Below are 14,398 nucleotides of genomic sequence, written 5' to 3' on the forward strand. Positions count from 1 at the left end.
GGCGCAAATTATCGCCACCTACAGCTAAATTGACCTGCTTCGCCCCAGGAGGTGCTTGGAGCGCTAAAACAGGCGCTGCACGACTGTCCTAAGGCGCTAAGCCGGAGAAGCGAGGCGCTACCACCGAGGGCGGGCGCAGCACAGGTGCGGCCAGTTAGCGATTGCACGCAGACACGCTGGCGCCGGTCAACTCTTAAAGGAGAGGGTCGATCTTGGATTGCAGCCACACCCTGCACATCGGAGCCCTGATTCTCGGCCTGGACAGACCTGCTGCCACATTCTAACGCCTAGGACCATGGAGAGGGCCAGGGAGCGAGCGCAGCGGTTCAGTGAGGGGGCCCTGCAGGCTCTGGTTGGCGCGGTGGAGCGCAGGCGGTCTATCCTGTTTCCGGACAGTGGCAGGAGGCCGCTGCCACCCGACTATCGCAAAGCTTGGAGGGAGGTGGCTCACAGAGTGACCTCCAGCAGCATGGTGCCTAGGACCCCTGTGCAATGCAGGAAGAAGTTCAACGACCTCACTCGGGTCGTCAGGGTGAGTACCCTTTTCAGTATCCTCTTCATCCCTGCATGTGCACCTCACTTTATGGCCAAAGGGTCTTGAAAGCCCCAATGCCGAGCCCTCATCCAATACCTATGGGCCTTTCATGAAACTCACACGCACATTCAGCACTTTACACACTGTAAGGGCTATTCAACCATGGGAGGCAGTGCAGCCAAGATCAGGGCTTCACACTGTACTCCGAGCCCGTCCTTTCTGTTGCAGGGCAAGCTGGCCCATAACAGGAGGCAGCAGCAACGACCGGGGGAGGCCAGCCTCACCTTCAGGACCTCAGCGATCTGGAGCAGCGAGTCCAGCGCATTATGGCAGGCCGGATGATTGGCCCCGTCGCCACTGGAGATGCCGACCCCGTTCTGGGCAGCAATGGTAAGGTCATCACCTTTTTGACCTCTCTCCTTCCACTTGTGCCTCACACCAGCATCCTTTGCCACTATCGAACCAATACAGTGCATTGCAGCACTCATGCCTCCCTCGCTGCCGCCCTGTCCTCACGCTAAAGCAACTCTTGTACCTCCCTGCTTTCAGATGCGGATTCGCCAGGTGAGGAGGCGGGCCCTCGAGCTGCCACTGCGAGTGATTCTGAAGGCGAGGAGGAAGAGGAAGCCGGACCAGCAGTGCCACCCTCAGCCGAGGCAGCCCATGGCCATAATGGAGACACGTCTTCCCTGGAGGGGAGCAGGGGGGAAGCTATTTAAAGGGGGCTCTTCCTGGCTTCTTAGTGGTAGCCATTTTTGCACCACTCCTTCTGTGAGAGAGAGAGAGAGATTTGCAGAGAGTACTGAAGGGTTCCCCCGGAATGGTCCAGCCAGCGGAACCGTTGCTTTAGCACGCCAATTGTGTGCTCAATGATGTTCCTGGTCACTTGATGGCTCTCATTGTATCGTTCTTCAGCAGGGGTGCTGGGCGCACAGAGCGGGGTCATCAGCCAGGTGCACAGAGGATAGCCCTTGTCCCCGAGAAGCCAGCCTCCTGGGTGAGCCTGGGCTTCGAAAAGGTCTGCCACAGAAGTCTGGCGCAGGATGAAGGCGTCGTGGCTGCTGCCTGGAAAGCGGGCATTGACAGCTAGGATCAGCTGTCTGTGGTCACACACCAACTGGACGTTAAGCGAATGGAACCCCTTCCAGTTGCGGTAATCCTCGGCATTTTGTTGCGGCGCCCGCAAAGCCACACGCATGCAGTCAATGGCGCCCTGGACCATGGGGAAGCCCGCTATTCTTGCAAATCCCATTGCGCGCTCTTGCTGCTTGTCCAGGATCATGGGGAAGGAAATGTACTGACGTCTCCTTTTAAAGAGGGCATTCGTGACTTGGCGGATGCAGCAATGCACCGCGAACTGGGAGACATTGGCAATGTCCCCAGTAGCGGATTGGAAGGAGCCGGTGGCATAGAAGTTGAGAGCCACTGTCACCTTCACTGCCACCGACAGAGACGTCCTGCTCCTCAGTTGAGGCTGCAGATCTGGCTGAAGCAGGTGGCAGAGCTCAGTGACCACCTCCCTGCTGAATCGAAGCCTCCACAAACACTGCTCCTCAGACATGTTGAGGTATGAGAACTGTTGGCGGAATACCCTGGGAGGGTAAGGCCTCCTGTGCCGACGCCTGTTGGCCCTCCTCTGTCTGGCCATGATTGGCACTCTCTCTCGGCGTCTCTGAGCCCTCTCAATGCAATGGAGAAACCCAATGTTTCCACCCATTGCAGCCCCCATAGTATGTGGCCACTCAAGGTTATGCCAGTCAAAAAGCAAACCAACTACAAAGTTCTGGGCCGAAGCCAGAAGTACCTCTGCGAGCGCTGACTCAATGCAGAAAGCTCTCTCCCTTTGTCTCTCTGTAAATCTCTCTCTCCCACACAGGAGTGGTCCAAAAATGGCTACCACAAAGAAGCCAGGAAGAGCCCCCTTTAAATAGCACCCCCCCCAGCCCCACAGCGACTGGGAACCGTTCCAGTCAACCAGTCGCTGAGAGCGCCAGGCGGAAAGGAGGGGGGTGCCACTGAAGTTCTGGTTCGGGGCGCCCCAAGGGCGTCGCACCATGAAATTACGTCAGGATCGGCGCGCGCTGAGCGGGCGTTGCAGTTTTGCGCCGATGCTAAATGTCCGCTCAATTTCGTGAGAGGCGCGGGTCTCGCCGCGCCCGGGCGCTAGCCGCATCGCGCCCCACTTATCACCCTCTTAAGGCGCTAATGGGTGGCGCTAACAACTGAATTTTTCCCCATTAAGTCCTAACACTTGTGGCCTCTAGAACAGTGAGCCCTTCTTGTGGACTAGAGCTGGACAGATTCCGGCTGCGTTTGAAACAGATCCAGGCCTTGAACCTATTTTTAAAAAATTGATAAGTCGCTGACTTACCATCCTATGTGTGATTTTGAATTCTGGAACCTAAGAATTATATTGAATGCACAGCACAGAAACATTCAGCCTACCTGGTCCTTGCTGGTGTTTATGCTCCACATAAGCCTCCTCCTTCATCTAACCTTATCAACATGGTCTTCTACTCCTTTCTATTTTTAAATTTGTTTATGGGATGTATGCGTCGCTGGCAAGGCCAGCATTTATTGCCCATCCCTAGTTGCCACACTCAGTCAAATGCTGCCTTGATGTCAAGGGCAGTCACTCTCACCTCACCTCTGGAATTCAGCACTGTCGACAACACCTTCCATCACTTTGCTGATGATTGAGAGTAGACTGATGGGGAGGTAATTGGCCGGATTGGATTTGTCCTGCTTTTTGTGGACAGGACATACCTGGGCAGTTTTCCACATTGTCGGATAGATGCCAGTGTTGTAGCTGTGCTGGAACAGCTTGGCTAGAGGCGCGGCTAGTTCTGGAGCACAAGTCTTCAGCACGATAGCCGGGATATTGTCGGGGCCCTCAGCCTTTGCTGTATCCAGTGTGCTCAGCTGTTTCTTGATATCACGTGGAGTGAATTGAATTGGCTGAAGAATGGTTGCAAACGCTTCAGCCTTGTCTTTTGCACTCACCTGCTGGGCTCCACCATCATTGAGGATGGGGATATTCATGGAGACTCCTCCTCCCTTTAGTTGTTTAATGGTCAACCACCATTCACGACTGGATGTGGCAGGACTACAGAGCTTTGATCGTTGATTGTGGGATCACTTAGCCCTGTCTATAGCATGCTGCTTCTGCTTTTAGCATGCATGTAGTGCTGTGTTGCAGCTTCCCCAGGTTGGCACCTCATTTTTAGGTACGCTTGGTGCTGCTCCTGGCATGCTCTTCTCCCTCTTGTGTTTATCTAGCTTCCACTTAAATGCATCTATGCTTTTCACCTCAACTACTCCCTGTGGGAGCGAGTTCCACATTCTCACCAGTCTCTGGGTAAAGAAGTTTCTCCTGAATTCCCTATTGGATTTATCAGTGACTATCTTATATTTATGGCCCCTGGTTCTGGACTCCACCGCAAGTGGAAACAGCTTCACTACGTCTACCCTATCGAACCCCTTCATAATTTTAAAGACCTCTATTAGGTTGCCTCTCAGCCTTCTCTTTTTTAGAAAAAGAGCCCCAGCCTGTTCAACCTTTCCTGATGGGTATAACCTCTCAGTTCTGGGATCATTCTAGTAAATCTTTTTTGCACCTTCTCCAGTGCCTCAATAGCCCTTTTGTAATATGGAGACCAGAACTGTGCACAGTACTGCAAATGTGGTCTAACCAAGTTTCGATAAAAGTTTAACATAACTTCTCTGCTTTTCAATTCGATTCCTCTAGAAATGAACCCTGGTGCTTTGTATTGCCTTGAATATACGGGGTGATCTAATCAAGGTGTTTGAGATGATTGAAAGGATTTGATAAGGTAGATAGGGAGAAACTATTTCCTCTGGGGGGGGGGGGGGGGGGGGGGGGGGGGGGAGTCCAAAACAAGGCGGTATCCTTAAAATTAGAGCCACACCATTCAGGGGTGATGACAGGAAGCACTCCTTCACACAAAGGGTGGTGGAAATCTGGAACTCGCTCCACCAATATGCTGTTGACGTGGAGGTCAATTGAAAATTTCAAAGCTGAAATTGATAGATTTGTGTTTGGCAAGGGTATTAAGGGTTGCGGAACCAAGGCAGGTAGAATGAGATAAGATACAGATGAGCCATGATCTGACAGGCTGGAGGGGCTGAATGGCCTCTTCCTGTTCCTTTATTTGTTTGTTTATTAATTACTCATTATACTGTAATTGCGCAGTCTGCAGCTTTACTATTTTTGAGCAGTGCATTCACTGAAGTCACTCGAGAAGGTTGTGGGTGAATAATCACGTACATTTATGACCACAACAATATAGCCTCCGCAAGATCCTGCAAATCCATTGGCAGGATAGGCGCACCAACGTCTGTGTTCTCGCTCAGGCCAACATCCCCAGCATCGAAGCTTTGACCACGCTCAATCAGCTCCGATGGATGGGTCACATTGTCCGGAGGTCCGATACAAGACTCCCAAAACAAGCGCTCTAGACGGAGCTCCAACACGGCAAGAGAGCCCCAGGTGGGCAGAGGAAACGCTTCAAGGACACCCTCAAAGCCTCCTTGAAAAAGTGCAACATCCCCATCGACACCTGGGAATCCCTGGCCCAAGACCGCACAAAGTGGAGGAGAAGCCGAACACCTCGAGTCTCTTCGCTGGGAGCAAGCAGAAGCCAAGCGCAGGCATCGCAAGGAGCGCACGTCAACCCAAGCACCCCACCCACCCGCCCCTTCAACCACCGTCTGCCCCACCTGTGACAGAGACTGTAGGTCCCGCATTGGACTCATCAGTCACCTGAAAACTCATTTTTAATGTAGAAGCAAGTCATCCTCGGTTCCTGAGGGACTGCCTAAGAAGAAGAACAGGTGAGGAATTGATAATTAGGAAACCTAGGGATAACTGAACCTACATATTGGAAATTAAACGGTCTCTGTCGATACTGACTGAATATGCCTTGCTGCAAAGAATGAAAAGTGTTTGAGCTTTAAAGTTCTGAGACACCTTGGAAAATTATGACAACAACTTGCATTTATATAGTGCCTTTAACATAGTAAAACATCCCACGGCGCTTCACAGGAACGATTATCAGACAAAATTTGACACCGAGCCACATAAGGAGATATTAGGACAGATGACCAAAAGCTGGGTCAAAGAGGTAGGTTTTAGGGAGCGTCTTAAAGGAGGAGAGAGAGGCGGAGAGGTTTAGGGAGGGAATTCCAGAGCTTGGGGCCCAGGCAGCTGAAGGCACGGCCGCCAATGGTGGGATGAAGGAATTTAGGCCTGGACAAGAGGCCAGAATCGGAGGAGCTCAGAGATTGCGGAGGGTTGTGGGGCTGGAGGAGGTTACAGAGATAGGGAGGGGGCGAGGGCCATGGAGGGATTTGAAAACAAGGATGAGAATTTTCAAATCGAGACGTTGCCAATGTAGGCCAGAGAGCACAGGGGGTGATGGGTGAATGGGACTTGGTGCGAGTTAGGACACGGGCAGCAGAGTTTTGGATGAACTCAAGTTTACGGAGGCTGCAAAGTGGGAGGTCAGCCAGGAGAGTGTTGGGATAGTGGAGTCTGAAGGTAACAAAGGCACGGCTGAGGGTTTCAGCAGAATTGTTGGTTCATTAATAAAGTGACGCTCCAAAGACACTGGACTGTGAACCTGGGCAGTAAGATGACATCAGCGGAAAGTGAACAAGCAAAAACAAGAGCTGCTATTGTGCTGCTGGCTATTCCGGGACTCTTGTGACTAATTCCTGTCCTGACTCAGTTCTGTGGGACGGACTTGGGGGGGGGGGGGGGGGGGAGGAGAAACAGCAGCCGTCAAAGCAACTTGGCAGCTGATGTCAGTCTCCTCCCTCGCATTTCCTGCTTCTTCACGGTTCACTGGGGCAGCAGATAGGTGATCTGACGTGTTTGTCTGATTGCACATCTGCCAAGCACCTTTGGACGTATGTCCATGTTAAAAGGTGCGATATGAACATGAGCTGTTGTTTACAACGGGAGTCAGTGACCTGCGAACGAAGTGATGTAACACGTTTGAGGAATGGTTTGGCTGGGAGCTTGTTTAGAAGGAGACGTCTCTCCACATCCACGCGCTTTGTGGGGTGGTAACAACCCTCCAGTTAGCGCAGGCAGTATCACACACACACACTCACAACACAGAGAGGTCAGGCCCTGGGCTCCGCTGTGCCCCAGGCAGCAGGTAAAGGCAGCCCCCGGCCTGAGCCCTGAGTCACACAGACCACGAAGGTCCCAGATTCCAGCCCCACTCTGAACTGGGACCTGACAACTAGTTTCTGTGCCCTTGGGCTAGGAGAGGTGCAGTGTGTGGGAGGTTGGGGTGTGCAGGTGAAATCGGCCAGGGTTTCGGTTTCTGATCACTATCTTCCCTTGCTGCAAAGTGTGGGTGTTCTGATTTCAGATTCAACTCCTAATGAGACAACAGCGCTACGAACAGCCCGCTCCAGACGTCCATGGGGCCCAAAACTTCCAAACAAGACGAGCGCCTGATGAAGCGGTGGACAGTGGGGGAAAGCTGGACTGAGAGAGATCACGAGCTAGGGGACCGAGAGAGGCTGGGAGGGAGGGAGGGAGGAAGGGAGTGAGACAGATTCAGGAAGGGATGGGGTAAGAGCGAGAGAGGCGGGGGAAAACCATGAGAGATGGCGAGGAAAGGGGGAACCACGAAAGATTGGGGAGCTTGAGAGACAGGGGCCGAGAAAGAGGGGTGGGGCCTCCAAGTCAAACACCATCCCAGCTTGGACATATATCGGCCGTTCCTTCATCGTCGCTGGGTCAAAATCCTGGAACTCCCTCCCTAACAGCACTGTGGGAGTACCTTCACCACACGGACTGCAGCGGCTCAACAAGGCGGGTTCCCTCCCACCACCTTCTCAAGGGGCAACTAGGGATGGGCAATAAACGCTGGCCTTGCCAGAGACGCCCACATCCCGAGGCTGAATATTAAAAATAAAAGAGTAACTTGACGCTGTGTTACTTTACCTGCCTTGATCAGTTGGTGTAAAAATCCCCGGGGGGGAACAGCCTGATTTTCTTTCTCAAACGATCTGTGCGGGAGAGCTGAACCCAATGAACGCTGACTCTGCTCTTACTCAGCCGACTCTGCTCTGACTCCCTGTCTTGCCTTCACCCTTTTATCTCCTCATTTGAGCAAACTCCAAGGTTGTGCGCATTCCTTTTCCCAGATAGCACAGGTCCAAGGGCGGCCCAGTGACTGGCAGTGTTTCACACTCACATACGTACACACTCCCAGCTGTCCTTTATCTGGGAGGGGGTGGCCAATCCCTTCAGGACTCAGACACTGTACTGACAAGAGAACCACGGTGTTACATACACTCACTCACATCCTCACTGTAACCAGCTATACAAGGTGCCCAGCAATCTGAGATTTCACATGCTCACTCACTTCACATTTGGATTCTCTCTCACGCCCTCCTCCCTCTCTATCCCTTAATTCCTTTCTCACAATCCCTTTTATTGCACATTATTGTCTCACTCACTTCACCTTTCTCACATTCCCTCTCACTTTCCTTTCTGCGCACAATCTTCCCTGTCTCTCAGTCTCCTTATCTTTCATCTCTCATCAGCTTGTTTCCCCCTTTCCCCAATAACTTTCATCTCTCGATTTCCCTCGTTTCACATCCCTCTCTCAGCCTTTGTGACCCTTAGTCCCCTTCTCCTCCCTGCCTCTCTCGGTCTCACTCTCCACCAGTCACCTCTCCCCACACACCCCAGTCTCCATTCCTCCCCATCCCTCTCGCTCCCCTGTCTCTCTCAGTCCCCTTCTCCTCCCCGCCTCTCTCGGTCTCACTCTCCACCAGTCACCTCTCCCCACACCCCCCAGTCTCCATTCCTCCCCATCCCTCTCGCTCCCCTGTCTCTCTCAGTCCCCTTCTCCTCCCCGCCTCTCTCGGTCTCACTCTCCACCAGTCACCTCTCCCCACACACCCCAGTCCCCATTCCTCCCCATCCCTCTTGCTCCCCTGTCTCTCTCAGTCCCCTTCTCCTCCCCGCCTCTCTCGGTCTCACTCTCCACCAGTCACCTCTCCCCACACACCCCAGTCCCCATTCCTTCCCATCCCTCTCGCTCCCCTGTCTCTCAGTCCCCTTCTCCTCCCCGCCTCTCTCGGTCTCACTCTCCACCAGTCACCTCTCCCCACACCCCCCAGTCCCCATTCCTCCCCATCCCTCTCGCTCCCCTGTCTCTCTCAGTCCCCTTTTCCTCCCTGTCTCTCTTGGTCTCACTCTCGCTCACCTCCATCAGTCTCCCTCCCACCCAGTCTTTCTTGGTCCCCCTTACTCCACCCCCATCTCTCTCTATCTGTCTTCCCTCTCTTCCAACACAACAGCATCTGGCTACAAAGGCCAGTGGTGCAGAGGGCCTGTGCCGGTACTGCCTGTTTGGGGCCCACATCAGGGCGGAATAATTGAGCAGGGCATCTAATTAGGGCTTGAAAGAGGGGGATGTGGGTCATGAGCATCTCACTGTTTAGGTGGGTGTTGAAAATCCCACAACACTACTGGAAGCCGAGCAGGAGAGTTCTCCCAGTGACCAGGCCAACATTCTTCCCTCAACCAACTCCATAAAAGCAAACTATGTGGTCATTCATCACTGTTTAAGAAATAGGAGCAGGAGTCAGCCATTTGGCCCCTCGAGTCTGCACCGCCATTCGATAAGATCATGGCTGATCTTCTACCTCATCTCCACTTTCCTGCTCTATCCCCATATCCCTGGATTCCCTTAATATCCAAAAATCTATCGATTACTATCTTGAATATACTCAACGACTGAGCCTCCACAGCCTCTGAGGTAGAGAATTCCAAAGATTCACCACCCTCTGAGTGAAGACATTTCTCCTCATCTCAGTCCTAAATGGCCGACCCATTATTCTGAGACTGTGACCCCTGATTCTAGACTCACTACCCAGGGGAAACATCCTCCCTGCATCTACCCTGTCAAGCCCTGTAAGAATTTTATATGTTTCAATGAGATCACCTCTCATTCTTCTAAACTCAAGAGAATATAGGCCCAGTCTACTCAATCTCTCCTCAGGACAATCCCCCCATCCCAGGAACCAGTCTGGTGAACCTTTGTTGCACTCCCTCTATGGCAAGTATATCCTTCCTTAGGTAAGGAGATCAAAACTGTACACAGTACTCCAGGTGTGGTCTCACCAGGGCCCTAGATCATTGCAGTAACACGTCTTTACTCTGATACTCAAATTCTCTTGTAATAAAGGTCAACATACCATTTGCTTTCCTAATTGCTTGCTGTACCTGCATGTTAACTTTCAGTGGTTCGTGTACAAGGACACCCAGGTCTCTCTGAACACCAACATTTCCCAATCTCGCACCATTTAAAAAATAGTCTGCTTTTCTATTTTTCCTACCAAAGTGGATAACTTCTCATTTCTTCACATTATATTCTATTTGGCATGTTCTTGCCTACTCACTTAACCTGCCTCTATCCCCTTGAAGCCTCTTTGCTTCCTCCTCACAACTTACATTCCCACCCAGCTTTGTATCATCAGCAAACTTGGGTATATTACATTTGGTCCCCTCATCCAAATCATTGATATAGATTGTGAATAGCTGAGGCCCAAGCACTGATCCTTGCGATACCCCACTAGCTACAGCCTGCCAACCCGAATATGACCTGTTTATTTCTACTCTCTGTTTTCTGTCCATTAACCAATCCTCAATTCATGCTAGTATATTACCCCCAATCCCATGAGCCCTCATTTTGTTTAATAACCACTTGTGTGGCACCTTATCAAATGCCTTCTGAAAATCCAAATACACCACATCCACTGGTTCCCCCTTATCCATTCTGCTAGTTACAACCTCAAAAAATTCTAACAGATTTGTCATAAGAACATAAGAAATAGGAGCAGGAGTCGGCCATTCGGCCCTTCGAGCCTGCTCCGCCATTCAATGAGATCATGGCTGATCTTCTGCCTCAACTCCATTCACCGGCACTATCGCCATATCCCTTGATGCCCTTACTAGTCAGAAATTTATCGACTTCTGCTTTGAATATACCCAATGACTGAGCCTCCACCGCCCTCTGGGGTAGAGAATTCCAAAGATTCACCATACTCTGTGTGAAGAAATGTCTTCTCATCTCAGTCCTGAATGGCCTACCCTTTATCCTGAGGCTGTGGCCCCTGGTTCTAGACTCCCCAGCCAAGGGAAACATTCTCCCAGCATCCACCCTATCAAGCCCTATAATGATTTTGTATGCTTCAATGAGATCCCCTCTCATTCTTCTGAATTCAAGAGAATACAGGCCTAGTTTACTCAATCTCTTCTCATACGACAGTCCCGCCATCCCAGGAATCAATCTCGTGAACCTTCGTTGCACTCCCTCTATGGCAAGTAAATCCTTCCTTAGGTAAGGAGACCAAAATTGTACACAGTACTCCAGGTGTAGTCTCACCAGGGCCCTATATAATTGCAGATAGGCGTCTTTACTCTTATACTCAAATCTCTTGTAATAAAGGCCAACATACCATTTGCCTTCCTAATGGCTTGCTGCACCAATGATTCCCCTTTCATAAATCCGGGTTGACTCGGCCCAATCCTATTATTATTTTCTAAGTGCCCTGTTACCACGTCCTTAATAATAGATTCTAGCATTTTCTCTACTACTGATGTCAGGCTAACTGGTCTGTAGTTCCCCATTTTCTCTCTCCCTCCTTCCTTAAATAGTGGGGTTACATTTGCTACCTTCCAATCCACAGGAACCGTTCTAGAATCTATGGAAATTTGGAAACTGACAACCAAATGCATCCACTATCTCTATAGCCACCTCTTTCAGAACCTTAGGATGTAGGCCATCAGGTCCATGGGATTTATCGGCTTTCAGTCCCACTAATTTCTCCAGTACTATTTTTTTCCTTATACTAATATCTTTCGGTTCCTCATTCTCACTAGATCCTTGGTTCTCCACTATTTCCGGGAAGTTTTTTTGCGTCTTCTTGTGAAGACAGACACAAAGGGCTAGATTTTCGGGGAGCCGTCAGGCGGGGTTTCAGGCGTGTGGGGGGGGGGGAAATCCCGACTTTGGGGGTCCCAACACCATCCCGCCCCACGTAAGTTTCAGGGGCGGCGGGTACCCGCCCCGCACTGGGGCCTGCCGAAACCAGGCGGGAAGGGATTAGTGCCAATTAACTGCCTGTTAACAGGTAGTTAACAGGCAGCTTTTAGCCTAATCCCCATTTTGAGGGGTTTCGTGTGGGTTTCCCGATGACTCCAAACCACGCCAGGTAGAGCAGGCGGGCCGTCAGGTTGAAGGAGTTGGAGGGGTCGCGATGTCGGCGCTCAGGTGAGTGATGGGTGCATGAGTGTAAAGGTAAGTGTGTTTGGTGTGTCTAAAGTGTGTGAAGAACTTTTACTTACCTGTACTTACCTTAACAGCCTTTCTTCCTGTAGCCGTCGGGAGCGCAGCACTCAGCCGGAACTGAAAGCTGAATGGCTGCGATCTGTCAAAAGTGACAGCCTTCAGCTTTCAGTGCTGCTGAGATTTCTAAATGAGTCTGCGCAGAAGGACTCATCTTAGAAATCAGACTGTCAGTGTTTCACAGCCTCAAACAGCTGTCAAACACTAATATTTCAGCTGTCAAGAAATCTTGACAGATGAAATTGCAGTCTGTGACGTCACCTGTTGCCGGGTGGCCCTTAATTGGCCTGCTGAGCCCGCTGGGCGGGCTCAACGAGGTCAATCAAGGGAAAATCGAGCGGATTGGCCGGACGTCGAAGTAGGCGGGTCAAAAACCCGAAAGGGGAAGTCCCGCCTTCTTCCCGACAGGTTCGACAAAATCGACCCCAAAGTATTTGTTTAATTTCTCTGCTATTTCCTTATTCCCCATTATAATTTCTCCTGTCTCAGCCTGTAAGGGGCCCACATTTACTTTCGCTAATCTTTTCCTTTTTACATACCTATAGAAACGTTTACAGTCTGTTTTTATGTCTCTTGCTAGTTTACTCTCATATTCTATTTTTCCTTTCTTTATCAATTTCTTGGTCCTCCTTTGCTAAATTCTAAAATCCTCCCAATCCTTAGGCTTACTATTCATTTTGGCAACATTATAAGCCTCTTCCTTTTGATCTAATACTATCTTTAACTTCTCTTGTTAGCCACAGTTGGACCACTTTTCCTGTGGAGTTTTTGTGCCTTAAAGGAATGTATATTTGTTGTAAATTATGTATTAATTCTTTAAATGCTAGCCTGGAATATTTAGTTCCCAACCATAGCCACATTGCAACCATGTCTCCGTAATGGCTATTAGATCAAACCTATTCATTTCTATCTGCACTATTAATTCAGCTATTTTGTTGTGAATGCTTCACGCACAGATATAGTGCCTTTAGCTTTGAGTTATTTCTGTTTTTCCCTCATGTCACCTTAGTCCCTGATGCCTTATTACCTTTGTTACTCTCTCTGTCCCTTCCTGACCCACTTTGCTTATTTTTACCTAAAACTCTACTCTGCTTTAGAGCCTTGACATTTCTCTCGCTGCTTTTAAATTTACACTTTCCTGAATCCTCCCACCCCCACTTCACTAGTTTAAAGTCCTGTCTGGTGCCCTAGTTATTCGGTTCGCCAGGACACTGGTCCCAGCCCGGTCTAAGTGAAGCTCCGTCTTTCCCCAGTACTGGTGCCAGTGGCCCATGAACTGAAACCCCTTCCTCCCACACCACTTTTGAGCCACGCATTTAAACCTCTAATCTGTTTGTCCCTATGCCAATTTGCGCGTGGTTCAGGTAACAATCCAGAGATTATTACCTTTGAGGTTCTGCTTTTTAATTTAGATCCAACTCCTCAAATTCCCTCAGCAGAACCTCATTCCCAGTTCTACCTATGTCGTTGGTTACTGCGTGGACCACGACTATACTGTCCCCTACCGCAACTACATTCCCTTTCACTCCCCCTACTTGAATGGCCTCCTGCACCATGGTGCCATGGTCAGCTTGCTCATCCATCCTGCAGGCTTTTCCTTCAGCCACACAGGCAGCAAGAACCTCATACCTGTCGGACAAAGGCAAAGGCTGAGTCTTCTCCAGCACTGCACCTAGGGTCCCCTTACCTGCCTGAGTTGCAGTAGCACCCTCTTGTCCCTGACCACTAACCAGACCTGTACCATTGCCTAAGCTATGGGGTGTGACTGCCTCCTGGATCAAAGTGTCCAGGTAACTCTCCACATCCCTGATGCTCCGCAATGTCTGCACCTCAGACTCCAGCTCAACAACTCTGAGCTGAAGTTCCTCAAGATGCAGGCACTTACTGCAAACGTGGTTGTCTGGGCTCACAATGCTCTCCACAAATTCCCACGTGCTGCAGTTATGGCACACCACTGCACTGCCATCCCTATATGACCTTGTTTTATTTAATTAAATTTGTAATTCGGTAACTTAGTTTACAGTGCAGTTTCTTGACTACTTACTTGATCTAAATTAAGTTATGGGTACTGAAATTAAATATCTACCTGTAGCACAAAGCACTACGAGTAGTGTGGGCAAAAAGCAGCAACTCCTTCCCCCTCTTCTCCGAATTCCCACTCTTTCCAAATTCCCCAATAAAACCCTCTGTTTAAGTCCACTCCGTGTTAATCCCACTCTGTGCAGACTGTTTGTGGGATCTTGTTGTGTGCAGAGATTGGCTGCTGCAGCTATCCCACGTTACAACAGTGACCGCACTTCACAAGAGTACGCCATTGGCTGTGAAACACTTAGGGACATCCCGAGGTCATGAAAGGATGCTTTACAAATGCAAGTTCTTGCTTACTTGAACTCCTTCCTACCCAAGAGGGCCTTAAAAACTAACTGAATGCTCCACGCAGCAAAAAGAAAAGAAAAAA

General features: G+C 50.3%; 1 protein-coding gene across 3 annotated transcripts in view; it reads right to left on the bottom strand.

Moving 5' to 3' along the window:
* lipeb (lipase, hormone-sensitive b) overlaps nt 1-14,398 on the bottom strand; it is a 576,644-nt gene that overhangs the window by 492,060 nt on the left and 70,186 nt on the right. The window contains exon 1 of one of the 3 annotated variants that reach the window (XM_086003862.1): nt 7,521-7,678. The exons of the other annotated variants lie outside the window; for them this stretch is intronic. The gene's annotated coding sequence lies outside the window, so the exon portion shown is untranslated. Of the gene's footprint in view, nt 1-7,520; nt 7,679-14,398 lie in introns of those variants that run through there. 3 annotated transcript variants of the gene reach the window in all.

Source organism: Somniosus microcephalus, chromosome 12, assembly GCF_052327205.1.
Source record: "Somniosus microcephalus isolate GS21.2 chromosome 12, FLI_Smic_1.0, whole genome shotgun sequence".
Taxonomy (NCBI): domain Eukaryota; kingdom Metazoa; phylum Chordata; class Chondrichthyes; order Squaliformes; family Somniosidae; genus Somniosus; species Somniosus microcephalus.